Source organism: Schistocerca nitens, chromosome 5 (genome assembly GCF_023898315.1).
Source record: "Schistocerca nitens isolate TAMUIC-IGC-003100 chromosome 5, iqSchNite1.1, whole genome shotgun sequence".
In the NCBI taxonomy this organism is placed as follows: domain Eukaryota; kingdom Metazoa; phylum Arthropoda; class Insecta; order Orthoptera; family Acrididae; genus Schistocerca; species Schistocerca nitens.
The window spans coordinates 709,792,819-709,807,019 of record NC_064618.1 but is presented as its reverse complement, the minus strand read 5'-3'; the positions used below and the strand labels follow the sequence as shown (position 1 = coordinate 709,807,019).

The following is a 14,201-nucleotide window of genomic DNA, read 5'->3' as shown; positions in this document are numbered from 1 at the left end:
CTGCTATTCATGAACAGCGTTCCAAGGGGTGTTCTCCAACAGGATAACGCTCTCCCACATGCCGCTGTTGTAATCCAACATGCTCTACAGAGTGTCGACATGATACATTGGCCTGCTCGGCCACCAGATCTGTCTCCAAAAAAGCATGGAACAAGTCAGCGTCATCCGCAACGAACATTAACCGTTCGCGTACAATTGAACTCCATTCCACAAACTGACATCCGGAACCTGTACAACACAATGCGTGCATTCAACATCGCGGCGATTACACAGATTATTAATTACCAGCAGTTCATATTTGCAGGGGCTTATTTCGCGCTTGCGTTAACCTGTGATCTTGCAGTGAAATATGTTACATAGACAAATGTATTCCCGAAATTTCATTACTCTACATTAATGACTTTTAGGCTTTACAATTTGTTTCCATCAGTGTATATCCAGCTGATGCACCTTTCAGGGTTATTTGTCAGACTGTGAAAGCGGTGGAATGTTCATCAATGAAAGCATAAGCTCCCCACTGACTTTTATTTGGTCCGTAACTATGTCTAATTTCAGGATACTTCGGTTTCCGTATGTGAAACAGAAAAAACTGGTGGTACAAAATGCTGTAAGTGTACAGTGTGTTGACTGTAAGCTGTGAATGGTCATCAGAGGGAGTTTGCGTGGAGCAGGGATCGCAAGCCCGGGCACCACATTGTCTGCAAGGGGAGGAAGTCGCGCCAGCCTCCCGCAGAGTATGCACATTATCTTGTGGTTCATGCTTCCATGAAAGCAGAAGCCACGCACAAAGGTAAAGATCGCCTAAATGTTGTTCGTAATCGGGACTGAAATTGACATGTGTAATAAAGATCCTAACTGCAGCACTTACATACACTTACCACCACGAAAGGAAACGGTACGAAATAGTGTGTAGTACAACACAGTAGCATAATAGTCAGTGATGACTGTCTCATACAGCAATGTCATCTAGGTAATGGTGGCTGCATCCAGAAACAAATGACGCGGCCGAAAGCTCCCGGCGTGTAGCAACTACTACCGGTTAATGAAACACTCTGTACAAACAGTGGGAAAATAGGTACTCTGCGCTGGTTAAATGTTGTGCTCTTTGGTTTGTTGTAACCCGACGTGGGTCGTAAGATATTTACTTAAATCTCAGTCAGATTCGAGGTAACGTGGGATTTGTTGTCATCCTCCTCGTGCGGAGGTAGATGACGAACGGCGTTCAGGCTGAGATATATTTTGGTCTGTCTGGTTGAAGACAGTACAAAATGACTGATGTCATGCTAAGGAAAGTAGACATGATGTAAAAAGGGAATGGGACTCTGGGTTGGCTTTTATCACGCTTTTAATGATATTTCACGCGTTTACATGAACATGCCAAAGAGCACAAACAATTGCTTATCACTTGAGTCCTCAGACCCACTTAAAATATGTGTAAAATACAGACGAGGCTTGTCATCTCACGCTACTGTTAGATGCTGCAACCAAATACCAGAAATAATGACCACACTGGCTTAACAATCTGTTAGGAATAGGGCTGTGAATGCTGTGATGATGATTGTCGATTCGATAAGATATACCGTGGTCTCGAAACAGTGGCTATCGCATGTAGTGAAAAGGATGCCGATTTGTTACATAATAAAAATGTAAGCTCTTTTCGTCTGCGATAGATAAAAGCGGTTGTCAGATCACTCTCGGAAGTCGTATACGGTGTGTATATTTGTCATCGTTTCTGCTGTAGTAAACTGAGTTCTTCGACATTGTTGTTGCTAGATGGTTGAAGAATTCCTTGTTCGTAATGGATATGAGGTTATTTGATGTGGTTTCCTGCTGTGGAACAAGAAGACAAGTGACTACTTCAAAGGAAAGTCGCAAGGAGGTCGAACCGAGTGGAATATTTGCGTTATTTGCCCAGTGAGTCATGGCGTCGACCGTGCTAGCCACCCCCCCCCCCCCCTCCGTGTTCTCTCTCTCTCTCTCTCTCTCTCTCTCGCTATTGCAATATACATCCATTATTCATTGGAGGGGGAGCCGTAATCAAAACAAATCGCGTGCCCGAAGTGCGCATGCGCGTTGCGGCGCGGCTCTCCTCGTGCCGGTTGTTTCTATGGAGGGGCCGGGGCCGGGGCAGCGCTAGCAGGAGTCGCTTCGCCTTTGAAAGTAACGAGCTCAGCACGCTAGCCCCAGCAGTCTGGCAGAAATAAAGGCAGGGCGTAAAGGCTGCAGAGTGACGGCTGACAGGTGGTAGGCTAAGGTGGCGAGCCTCTCGCATTGGAGCTAGTCATAAGCTAATTCTTAATCAGCCCTCTTTAACAAGTGTAGTCTGTACAGTTGTAAACAATGTCGTAGAACACACACAATCATTTCTGCAAAGCAGCTGAGAACAGTAAGTAATGAGTTCCTAACTTAACATTACCTAATTTCTTATGCAATATTTTTGCATTCCTCAAGACACGTGAGTATTCCTGCCATTGCGGAACAAAACAAAATGGGAAACTAGTTTGCGTTCTTTGTGACTACAAGAAAGGTCGAAGGAAGGATGTGATAACAACTGATGTCACAGGATTGTGCTGCACAGGTAATAACGAAGGTTCAAACGTTGACCCCATTCCCACTAACGTATCGGTAGCTCTGGACCGAACTTACCATTCACTTCAACACGGACTTGCTATTGCTATTGCCAGATGTTTCATTGTACTCCCAGTCGTGCGGAACGTACTGGAAAACATTCAGTTCTTCAGTAGACTGGCAGATATAGTCCTGTGTGTACGAGTCCACAGCAGCTGTAATTCTTAACGCAAGTAATTTTCCTATTATGCTGTCCATTTAAATTGAAGTAAATAATTTATTTCGTTATTTAGCGGTTAGCTAATTCAGCCTCTTGGGCATTATGAAGACTTCACAAAGTTACATTCCACCCATCAGTGTAGGCACAGCTATCCCTCATGCTTGTGATTTCAGCTTCACTAATGACAAAGCCTGAATAATGGTTGCACTTTCCCCGATTTACGTACAGACTTCGCATCTGGGATAGACTCCCACGCATCTACTATATTTTTTGCGAAACTCCTGTTTGTGTGGAATATAACATACTGTAAACGTAAGTTTTTATTGTGGTGTGATGTGATAACGCCCAAGGGAACCAAATGAGCTAATTGCTAAATAATTAAAAGAATTGTTCATTTCAAAATAAAATAAGTCTACACAGGAAAATGACTTCAAGAGACTCGCAGGTATCTATACTCTATAGAGACGTAGATCGCTAGTTAGCATTCCATTGCATAGATTAGAAAATTGTTCATTGTACGTACTGGGATGCACAGTACCACAGTAATGTATCGTGTTGGAACTCATATCGTCCAGGTTTCATCCCCATGAATTATGTATCGAGCGCGATGCCTTCAACGCTCACACAAACCACAATAAAATTAACTTGTGTCCAACCGTGGTCTCCCAGGGAACGAGTGACGTATTTGTACTCTTCCCTCAGGATCAACCTCTAACAACACGTGAGGGTTTTGAATTCAGTTTATGCAGCCAAAATAAAATATACAAATCAGTTCAGAGGAGTCGTTAGGACAGAACGCCTTACTAATTCTGGGGAAACGTGGGTTGTTGACGCTATTAATACCAATCTCTGGCGGACTACTCTTTCGCAACTGAATTACAGTCACCGGCATTTTATCGTGTAGCCCTGATAAGTACAGCGACACATCATGGCATGGCGTGAAACGAGGAAAACATCGGCGAAAGAGACCGATCAGCCAGTCAGTCGGAGCTGGAAACAAGACATTATCATCTTGCTTCGGCTTGATCCAGTTGTATGAAGATGGTATCTCTTCTTTCGGACATGTTCGTAATGGATATGTTGCTAGATTAGTATAGTGGGCAGGGGCACTGCAAATGTAGTGTGTGGACAGCAAGTTGAAATGTGGGTCTCACTGAGAGCGTGCCAGAGATAAGTCCCTGCAGTCGCACTATCCTGTGTGTCCTCGATGGTCCAGTCGGATAGAGCATCTTCCGTGTAAGCAGGAGATCCCGGGCTCGAGTGCCGGTCGGGGCACACATTTTCAGCTGTCCCCGTCGATATTTATCAGCCCCTGTAAGCAGCTAATGGTCTGGATTTCACTGTAATTTCATAATCCAGTTGTGTCCAATAGGACTTAGATCAGGTGACCTACGGGTCGGCACAAACCACGTTATATCTGTGAAGCGTTCCTCGAGGCATTCTAGCACAGTTCTGGTAGCATAGTGTGGTACATTCTGTTACTGATGTACAAGTTGCCAGTCGGTGGCTATAGGCGAACAAACTCATTACATCATTGATCAGTAGCTTCCTCAATCGTACTTCGATGAGAGACGATGACAAATCAGGGGCTCCATCTCGTCTCGTGTAAACATCTCCCACACTAGAACACGTGTACCACCTACTGAGCGGTAACCACTTGACGAGAGGGATACATTGCCTGGTATGATGTTCGCCGTACTAGTACCATGCCATCAGCAGGTATGGCGTATACATGTATGCAGAAAAACCAGTTATTGCATGGTTACATTCACAGCCATTAAATATCTGTGAGTTTGCGTGTGAAGGGATTCAAAGTGGACTGACTACATAAAACTAATCGTAGAAACAGCAAATGCTGGATTGAGATTCATTGGAAGAATCTGCGGGAAGTGTAGTCATCTCAAGATGCAGATAGTTTTAAAGACCCTCGTTCGATTCATATTTCAGTATCGCTAGTCAGTTTGAGACCCTTACTGTGCAGGATTCATAGAGTAATAGAGAAGATCTGATGAAGAGCAGCACGTTTCGGCACAGGTTCGTTTAACAAAGCGCGAAAGCGTCACCTTCATACAAGTGTCCGACATACCGGAGCAATTCCTGACAAGCTTTTGCAATAGCGCTTTCATTAGTGATTAATTTCCCACGTTGAAACTGGTGCACTTGCTATAACCGGTTAATGTTCACTCGACAAGGCTGCTGCCGAGTATGGTTGATGAGGAAGAGCATCTCTATTCGTTCCATTGCAGCTCTTCCTCCAATCTACATTGTGATCTGTTGGCTGAACGTAAATAAGTAATTTAAAAAACTACTTCTGCCATTGCAGTTTATCGAGCCGTATATATAAAATTGTACATTGCAGTGCAGTACATTAATTGTCCGATCTCTCTCTCTCTCTCTCTCTCTCTCTCTCTCTCTCTCTCTGCCCCGCCCCCCTATCCAAGTAGCTGTGTGTGTGTGTGTGTGTGTGAGTGAGTGAGAGAGAGAGAGAGAGAGAGAGAGAGAGAGACTCACCTTCGTCCTGTCTTAATAATCCGGTCCTTCTCCCCAACGCCCGCCTTTTTTTTCGATTTGTCTGCAGCTGTTCCTCCAGCACTCAAATATTTAAAGCTAATAAAAATGGGAGCACGCGGACGGGCGTGCCAGGACTTTGTATACATGAGTAATAACAATAACAAATAGGCGTCCGCATAGGCCGTCCGCTGGTGTAGATGGCAGCCGTTCATCATCTGCGCATTGTAGTCGGCGCTGACGCCTTCCCTATCGCGGCGAGCCATAGCTAATCGGTGTTGTGGGGTGCAGAGGACATAGGGAGACGTGTTAGCGTGAGTACAGCCACAAATTACACCTACTTCCGCATCAATACTGGGGACACAACTTCGCGTAGAACATTGTGAAACTTAGCGCACAACGACTCAGAAGATTTTATCTTCAATGGCAATGGCCATGAAAGCTTGCAGACTTACATTGAGAAACTTCTCTGCTCGTTATTTCTTATGTATCCTTACCTTGGATTTAAAAACAATCGTGTTCCAACGTATTGTAGGCTAACGGAGAAACTTGTAATCACTACGCTTTTAGGAGCTCTGTTTCTTAGCTTTTAGTTTTTTTGACTAAGATGATTTCAGACATCAAGTGTCGATTTTCTGTGTTTATTTCACAAGTACATACATAATGACAAAGGTGAAGGGTAGTATCTAGTTTTGCCCTTTCCTTTTCGTTCCGAATTGAAGTGGGCGACAGTACTGAATGTCTACTACAGTACATGCTGTTATGACTTTACTACAGTGGTTTCGCTCTCTGTCCGATATCAGAGAGTGTTTGACGAATGGAATCGTGCAGTGTTAGGCAACTCATTATTAATAATATCTCCATTAACAACTACATGGTTATAAAACAGCTATATTTTTTCAGGCCTGGTAGTTGGAGCTGACATGATGAGGACCCTGAAAGCTCCGTCAGTACTCAGTTACCAGTTGCATAATTCTTCTGTACTCTCTCTTATATTTTTGTTTATTTTTCTAGGTTTTTGGTCACATTGATCATTTAGCCATTTACATATTGCAAGGTGGCTTACTTGGTCAGTATGACCAAATGCTAAAATACAAGACTCGTACAACTGATTGTTGAATATTGTCGTAGTGTTTAGGGTTCTCCAGTTTTCAGCAAGTCAGTGCATTTCGTTCTTCCTCTTCGCAGGTCAGTTTTTGAAGACTTGCCACACGGGATTACGTACTCCACTCTATTAAACAATCTTAGAATCGATCACTTCCTTACGAGTATTCTCGATATGACAGTACTGTCATCAGTTGGCATTTCGGTATAAGGCCGAACATGGTGGGAAAATAGAAGACGCAACCCATCTGTACAGCTGCGTTCACGATTTGTGCAGTATTGTGTGTGACGAGCGCGAGCTGCGCTTCATAAATAATGTTTTTTTTTTTTTTTTTTTTTTTTTTTTTTTTTTTTTTTTTTTTTTTTAAGTAAAAGGAGGTTCGTAGCTCCTAATGGCTTGATGAACTGTAGTCATCGTATTTTCTACTACGTTTTCTTTTATATGAGACTACGGAAGATTTGAAAATATTCGACTTAGCACAGGGAAAGGCCGGGACACAGCCGATCGCCGCTGGCTCAGCCCAAGCTGCAGAGTGGTGCCTGCCGGGGGTCTGCCAATCTAGCCTTTTACTCGCATATCCTCATTCGAGAGCGCTGCACAACAGGCGTGCTAGGAGTGTTAACCGGCTTCTCACTCCGGTTTTTTCTTCCCTTCTCACTGCTGTAGCCGCTGTATTATGATCCCCGTCGTAGTTCTCCACAGGGATAAACTACGCGTGATTGTTATGATATTTTTTTGAAGGCTTTTAGAATTTGCATCATCATCATCATCATTCGTACTAAGAATAGGTCGTACTGTCAATAGGCTAAGGAACGGCTCATTTGTTCCGTTCTTTGTCGACTTAATCGATTCTTAGGAGCAGGTACACTTCCCCTTCTGCGGTAATCTTGACATTCTATGAGCAAGCCGTTGACACCTTGACGCTGCCATGTTATGATCTAAGAGTGACATTTCATAAAGAATGCGCTGGTGGTATTACTGTGGATTTTTTTTTTTGGAGCAAAACAATGAAAATTACGTCAGAAGTAGTTGGGAGCTTGAGGGAGAAGCACGTGTTTTTATTTTTTTTTTTTTTTCATTGTATACTGTAACATAAAATTGGCGAGGCGTAGGAATGTACCCTGAAGTGGTCTCGTGTATTGTAACTGTTGAAGACGAGAGGTCGTACATAAAGATCGGAACTTTACACGGCAAAAACCCGACAGAAATAAACAGTGCGTTAAGTGAAGTTTATGGTGAGTTTACAGTGGATCGTAGTACAGTGTCACGTTGGGTTAATCGTTTTCGTCTTGGTCGTATGAGGATAGACTATAATCCAAGACCCGGAAGGCCAGAAACGTCAGCAAATGAACGAAGTGGCAGATGGTCGTGAAGGGGATCACAGTACGACTCGTTAGGAACTCTTTGAAGCCACAGGAATTCCCCTCTTGCTCAAACAATGATTCGACCGTGAAGGTCAAGAATTCTTGTGTCGAATTGTCCCTGTTGATGAAACGTGGATTTGAAACTTTGAACCGAAGTTGAAATCACAGTCCAATGAGTGAGTGAGGACCTTCAGATTCTCTACGTCCAAAAAAAGCTCAAGCAAATGATGATTTTTGCGTGTGATGACCAAGGAATCATGACAAATAGAGTCCCATGTTGAACAAGTGTCACAACAGTGTATTGTCATAACTTAAAGCAAAACCTGCGCAGAAAAATGCACAAACCTGACAGTTACTCGAGGCTGGGCCACTCATTCTCCATGACAACGCTCACCCTCATATCGGTAACGCTGTAGCACAAAAAGTGCGCGAGTACGGATGGGAAGTGTGCTGCATCGTCCCTACAGCCCGGACATGAGTACACCAGACTTCGAGTTGTTCCAGGAACGTCGTTATCTTTCTCTGGGAGAGGTTTCTACCACCGTTTCCCGAGCCATTCGACAGATGAACAGAAATGGTGTCCTGAATGGAATAATAGAGCTTCCGAGACGTTGGTATTCAGTCATAGAGAAGCAGGGCGAGCTGCTGAAGGACTGTGAAGAGATATTGAAGAAGAAAAAAAAGTGTAAGTGAAAAAAAATTAGTGTGCGTTATTTATGAAATGTCGCTCGTTTATTACTTTAAATTTATGTGCTACACAATTAACACGCTGACAGTGAGAGCCTATTCGCTATTATCTTTCTCCTGCTTCTTATAACGCTAGTAACTTTTGATCTGAACCGATCACCTTATATTCTTTTGAGCATCTTACTTCCAGAAATTGGAATATTACTCTACCGCCTATTTCATTCTGGTACCAGGTACTCATTTCAGTTAATGCGGCTTCCCCCTATTTTGAGTGATTGTGGACCTCGCTGCAAAAATTTCTATTTCCTGTTTCCCCTTAGCCTTCCGGCGTTTCTCCACCATTCCGAAAATTCCCTGTCATAAATATTATTTTGAATTCTTTTCCGGCTTTACGCTTCTTACCTTCTTTTTGCACTCTGTTCATCTGTGTGGAATACCTTTTTAGCTAGAACAGTTCTACTTTACCTTTATTTTGGTGCTACAGTAATTCATTAGAAGTTCAAGAGCGTGTGTTCATAAATGGTACTGGCGTTGTAGAATGATGTGTGGGAGATGGTCTTTTTGTACTGTCAGGCTTCATTCTGGTATTCCATCGTGCGTTCGACAGTATTTTTATATGGCAAGACCATCTTCCCGTCACCAAAACATTCACTTTGTTGCGTAATGGGTGAACAGTCTTCTGCTCATATTGTGTTAGTGTATGGAAATCCCCATAGGAAACATGGAACCAGCCGAGCACTAGTATAAGCGAATGCAGACGCTACCAAAAAGACTTTCAGTCTACCAGTTCATGTTCCAGAACAGCTGACGCGAATCCAGACCGTGATTTCGATCTGAAACCGGCCGACAACTTGTCTCGCATTAGTCGTTGCTACGTGAGCAGCTCGTGATGTATAACCTACTGTATATAACCTCCTTAAATCTTACTGTCGCTACTGTGTTTAAATCGACTGTCCAGCTAACTATTGCAGTTTGAAACGAGCAGTGAGAGATTAGTCTGCACCCATGCACTGTATCACCATAACACTTCTAAGATCATATTCTCGTAGCGAATTGCTGCGTCGTACTAAAAGAATTATTCTAACGGGCCAACAGTCTATTATAGGCTTAACAAATATCGTGTAGGTGCTATGCAACTCCATCAATGGCAGTAATCCACGTATCACCGACTCGACAAGTGCCTGAAAGTTGTATCGAAACAAATGCTCACAGTTTTATGACATCGGTGCCTCGAGGACCCTTCAGGTTGTGTAAAACCTGAACTGGACGTACGTAAGAGGAGTGTTGCCGGGACATTATTTGAAATTTCTTCGTCGTAAGGAGATCGGTCACTGCTTGTCCTACGGAAGTGAGGTTTCATTGTCATCTGACGCCTTACATGAGTCATAACTTCTCTAAATGTGAGGTAATTTCTTGGTCTAAGTTCGAGTGTAGCTGGTCGGTATACAGTGATTGTGATAATACTATGTTTGATATTCTCAGAAGTGAAAATGGAGAGGTGTCGGATCTCGTGAAGGTTCACTTGTAGTGACCCCAACTCAGTCTACTCATGGGCGTGCATCTAATGCAATGAGAAAATTCTGGATTTTGTTAAGGTCGCACTGCGGTGCACAATCCTGTTGAAAGTGTATACGGCGTTCTTGACTATCCTCAGCAATATATGGAGTTAAAAGGAAAAAAATTATACCAACGTTTATATTTCGTTGATTCAAAAAGGGCGGTAAATTAAGATCTTGCTCAAGGAAGAGAAAATAGTAAGTTTTATATTCCCATAAATGTGTTTTAAAGATTTCCATGGATGTCCACTGCTTGTCATTTTATCATTGAAGTGAAAAATTGGCTCATTTTTGAAGAGTATTTCAATGGATTCCTTGTCTTAATTCAACCGTTTTCACATGTCGAACGAAGACTCTTTACGGCACACCTTACGTTTGTCTTTTAGTTGTTCCATCATTGTAAATATGTATCGTTTAGATGCCAACTTTTCCTCGGTATATTCTAAACAATCGGACGATGAATGCCCATATCGAGACATGCTCTCGCCCTTGGTCCCTAACTGCTTCCGCGCACGATGCAGTCCACGTATAGTACGTGGCACGAATGTACGGTCCCACAGGTGTCTGAGACTGTTCGTCGCGAAACCCGCCTTAATTGGATATAAACGTTGGTACTATTAGTTTGGCTCTTTCATCTGTGTAGTTAAACACCTTTTTTTCTTTCTTCTTCTTCTTCTTCTTCTAAGTCCGTAATTAAACAGATCCTTTAAGAAGACAGGCATCCTTTCGTTGGATTTTTACAACTTCAATTGTGACTTATAAGTTCTTAATCCAGTCGTAGAAAGATCATGTATTTTCCTTTACATACATTCAGTAGCGAGTGAGATCGTAAGAACTGCTTGCTAGTATATAATCTTATCGCTTTTTGCACAACACACTGTTGCCAGACAAGCTGTATGTGATGATAGGTATTCACATGCCTGAGTCTTCATTGTTCCCCACAGTGTTAAAGGATGAGTGGTAGAAGATTCACGCTTAGAACGCTGCGTTCAAGAGGTGGTAAAACAGATATTCAGTTCGGTGAAGATGGATGAATTGGGTGACAGAAGTACTTGGAAGTCTTGACGGTGCTCCTCTAGCTACCCTTGTTGATGTCTGTAGACTGCCCTAGCTCAATTGCATGAACTCGTAAACAAATTATTGAAGAAGGCATTCCACATAGTTTAATGACCCTAGAGAATGAAACGAAAAGTTGTCCAGGTTATAAAGCCGAAGCAACTGCATTATTTTATTTCAAGACTGGTTGCATGATTTTAGTTCTCAGATGTTTGTGGCTGAACACACATCCTGTGAAGCCGAAAAAGTGGTGTAATGAAAAAAAGAAATGTTCTCCATTGACAGGTCGTTAGAAACGTGGAACAGACAGTCCGTATAATTTGGGCCTACATGCGCATCAGAAACTGACAGTGGAGACGAGAAAGCTTGTCCCCAGGTGTTAGGCTTACGTGGGTTTCAGTTCTTCCACTCGACCGCATCAGCGGACCTTCACGCACGGTGATAATCGACATTTCCTTCGCGCTTTCCATAGGGATTACTCGTGTTGCCATTTTGTTCCCTGAAGCAACGTTTTGACCACGAAGACCTTTGAACACCTAACAAAATTCGGCGCTGTATCGGCTCGAAATCCTGTGATCACCACTCTCTCCCCCTCTGATAAATGTCTTCTTCTTCTTCTTCTTTTTTTTTTTTTTTTTTTTGCCCTGGGATAATTGAGGCTTTCAGTCCATTATATGAACCTAATTCGCCTGTGTGCACCACGTGGTGATAATGAGATATGTGCTGTAGAAGTCCCATGAGGGTGTCGGCCTCAGCAACAGAACTTGGCTGGCTTCTTGGAGGTGCTACATTTAATTTATCCTGTCAGGGGGCTTAAAGGAAAGAGGTGCGGAATGCATGACAACTAGCGGAGAGCGTGCGCAGACGCGGGCTTGAGTTTGGGCGCGATAAGGCGGCTGCAGACGGCGTGATGTCGCGGCGGGGGTGGCGGTGGCGGCTCGCCGCCCCTCCCCTCCCCCTGCAGCTGCCTCATGCTCGGTTTTTCAATTTGCAGAGCGAAACGTGCGGCAGCGGTGTGGAGCTCCGCTGCGCTGCCCGCTGCCGCCCCCGACCCAGGGGTTGGAGAAATGACACCTCACACCTCGTCCTCGCTAGCCCACTGCGATACGCCGCGTAAGGAGCTGCTACCGGGCAAACCAACACAACCGACAGTCCGTGAGAAAGCGTCATGTAAGTGATCGAGGTAATTCACACGTGAAGTAGTTTATTGTGAATCACAATATGCGGTAGCCTGCTCACATGTTTACTTTGCAGTCGTTCTCAGCAGTAATTTCTGTCTTGCACTAGTACCTCAAGTTTGTTTGATTCCCCTTTTGTTGCAGATAGAGCGAAGGATTGTCATCTGCTTGCCGAACTATTGGAGTTATCGAACAGATCGAGAAATACTGAACACCCTCGGTGCGCTTCGTTCATGCAAACAGTTTAATGGAAATTTTACTTTCACGTTTTCCTCTCCGACGTTAAAACTGATCTCAGTAGAAGTTCGCAGTAGCATCGAACATTATTTGTGAAACTCAAGACGCAATCCGCTTTTTGTAAATAAAAATAGACAGACCCCTGCAGTTGATTTGTGCGTTTTTTATTTTTCTTAGTGTGTTAACTTTTGCAGTCAGTAAACCTTTTCTGCTCAAATGTAGTCGGTTCGAAATTTCTGAGCCCCTTTTTAACAGAATGTCTATTAAAGTGTACGATTTCGCCCTACTACAGCAACAAAAAATAGCACAGAAGCTACTGAAATCAATGTTTTTTGCCAAGTCTCTTTTCTTAATTGTGTAACAATTTCTGTTGAATTGTCGATGTTATATTAATGTTCGACTTGTCTTTTAAAAATAAACTGCATTAGACTTTTAACTTGTTTTATTCCCTTTTATCCCATAATAAAGATAGTCTTTCATATTCTTTTTACCATATCTACCTTTAAACGTCACTGGCTAATAATTTCTCTTGTGACGCCATGTACTTATGGGTCTCGTGACAGTCGCAACACCTGTACGCATTTACTATTTTCAAAAGCTAAGAAGAAAAGCTTTTTTGGGTGAAGATGTCTACAGAAATGGTATCCAGTAAAGAAATGTTGTACAACACATCTTAAAATGCTTTCGGTGAGCTCGTAGGTCCAGTATTAATCGCAACCCCTCCTCCTCTCCTCTCCTCTTCTCTCTCTCTCTCTCTCTCTCTCTCTCTCTCTCTCTCTCTCTCACACACACACACACACACACACACACACACACACACAGTTCTTAGCAACAGTTCACATTTTCATAGCATCATTAAAGAGAAGTGGAAGTAGCTGCAACAGATTACCAACCATTTGATTTTTAGACAGCTTAACTTGTTGCCAGCAACATATTGTGTAACTATTTTTAGTTTAAATATTTCCTGTACTTATAAAACAATTAATTATGAAACCAGTAGGGTGCATAAGTTCCTCCGTAAAGGGGGATTTCTCAGATGACCAGTGCCAAACCACTAGTCCATTGCTCATTTTATACGACTTGCCTGCTAAAAGTTACAAGTTACACTGTATTGGTATTACACATTTCTTGAATTCTGCCAACTCGCAACATTGCGCTTTTCACAATAGGGTAATCTCTTTCGCACTGACACTTGATACAAAAAATACGTTTATTAGATCTACATCTTAAAGTTCCCTCTGCAAGCCACAGTGGTGTCTGGCGCAGTGTATTTTGTGTGCCAATATCACTTTCCCCTCCCCACCGAGTTTTCTGTTCCAGCTGCGATTGTTGGTAAGCTCTGTTGCAGCGTCTGCCGCTGAGTTTGGCTGAGCATCTCCCTGACGCTTCCGCGCTTGTTATATGAAGACGAAACACGCTGCTCTTCTGTCTGGTACGGAACCCATTCTGACAAGCAATAAAGGACCTTAAAAGAATATCTGCTATTCGTTTCACATTACTCGCAGTAGGGTTTGCATATCGATAGTGGATATCTCATAGCACCGGTGCGCACCTACAACTAATTACTGCAGTTGGTGAGATTTTTGCCACATATTTAATCGAAAATACGTACTTCAGACAGAATGTGATATCTGGAGATGGACGTTAAACAGTGCCAATGTATATTATTGTAGTGCACGAAAGAATGTGTGCCTTTTATTTTAAAACCAAACTCAAACTCAT

General features: G+C 43.0%; 1 long non-coding RNA gene across 2 annotated transcripts in view; it reads left to right on the top strand.

Annotated features, from left to right (window-relative positions):
- LOC126260101 (uncharacterized) overlaps window positions 1-12,915 on the top strand; it is a 106,388-nt gene extending 93,473 nt beyond the window's left edge. For both annotated transcript variants that reach the window (XR_007546602.1, XR_007546603.1), the window contains exons 4-5: window positions 12,059-12,234; window positions 12,387-12,915. This is a non-coding gene — a long non-coding RNA (uncharacterized LOC126260101). The remainder of the gene's footprint in view (window positions 1-12,058; window positions 12,235-12,386) is intronic.
- Window positions 12,916-14,201: the final 1,286 nt, after the last annotated feature.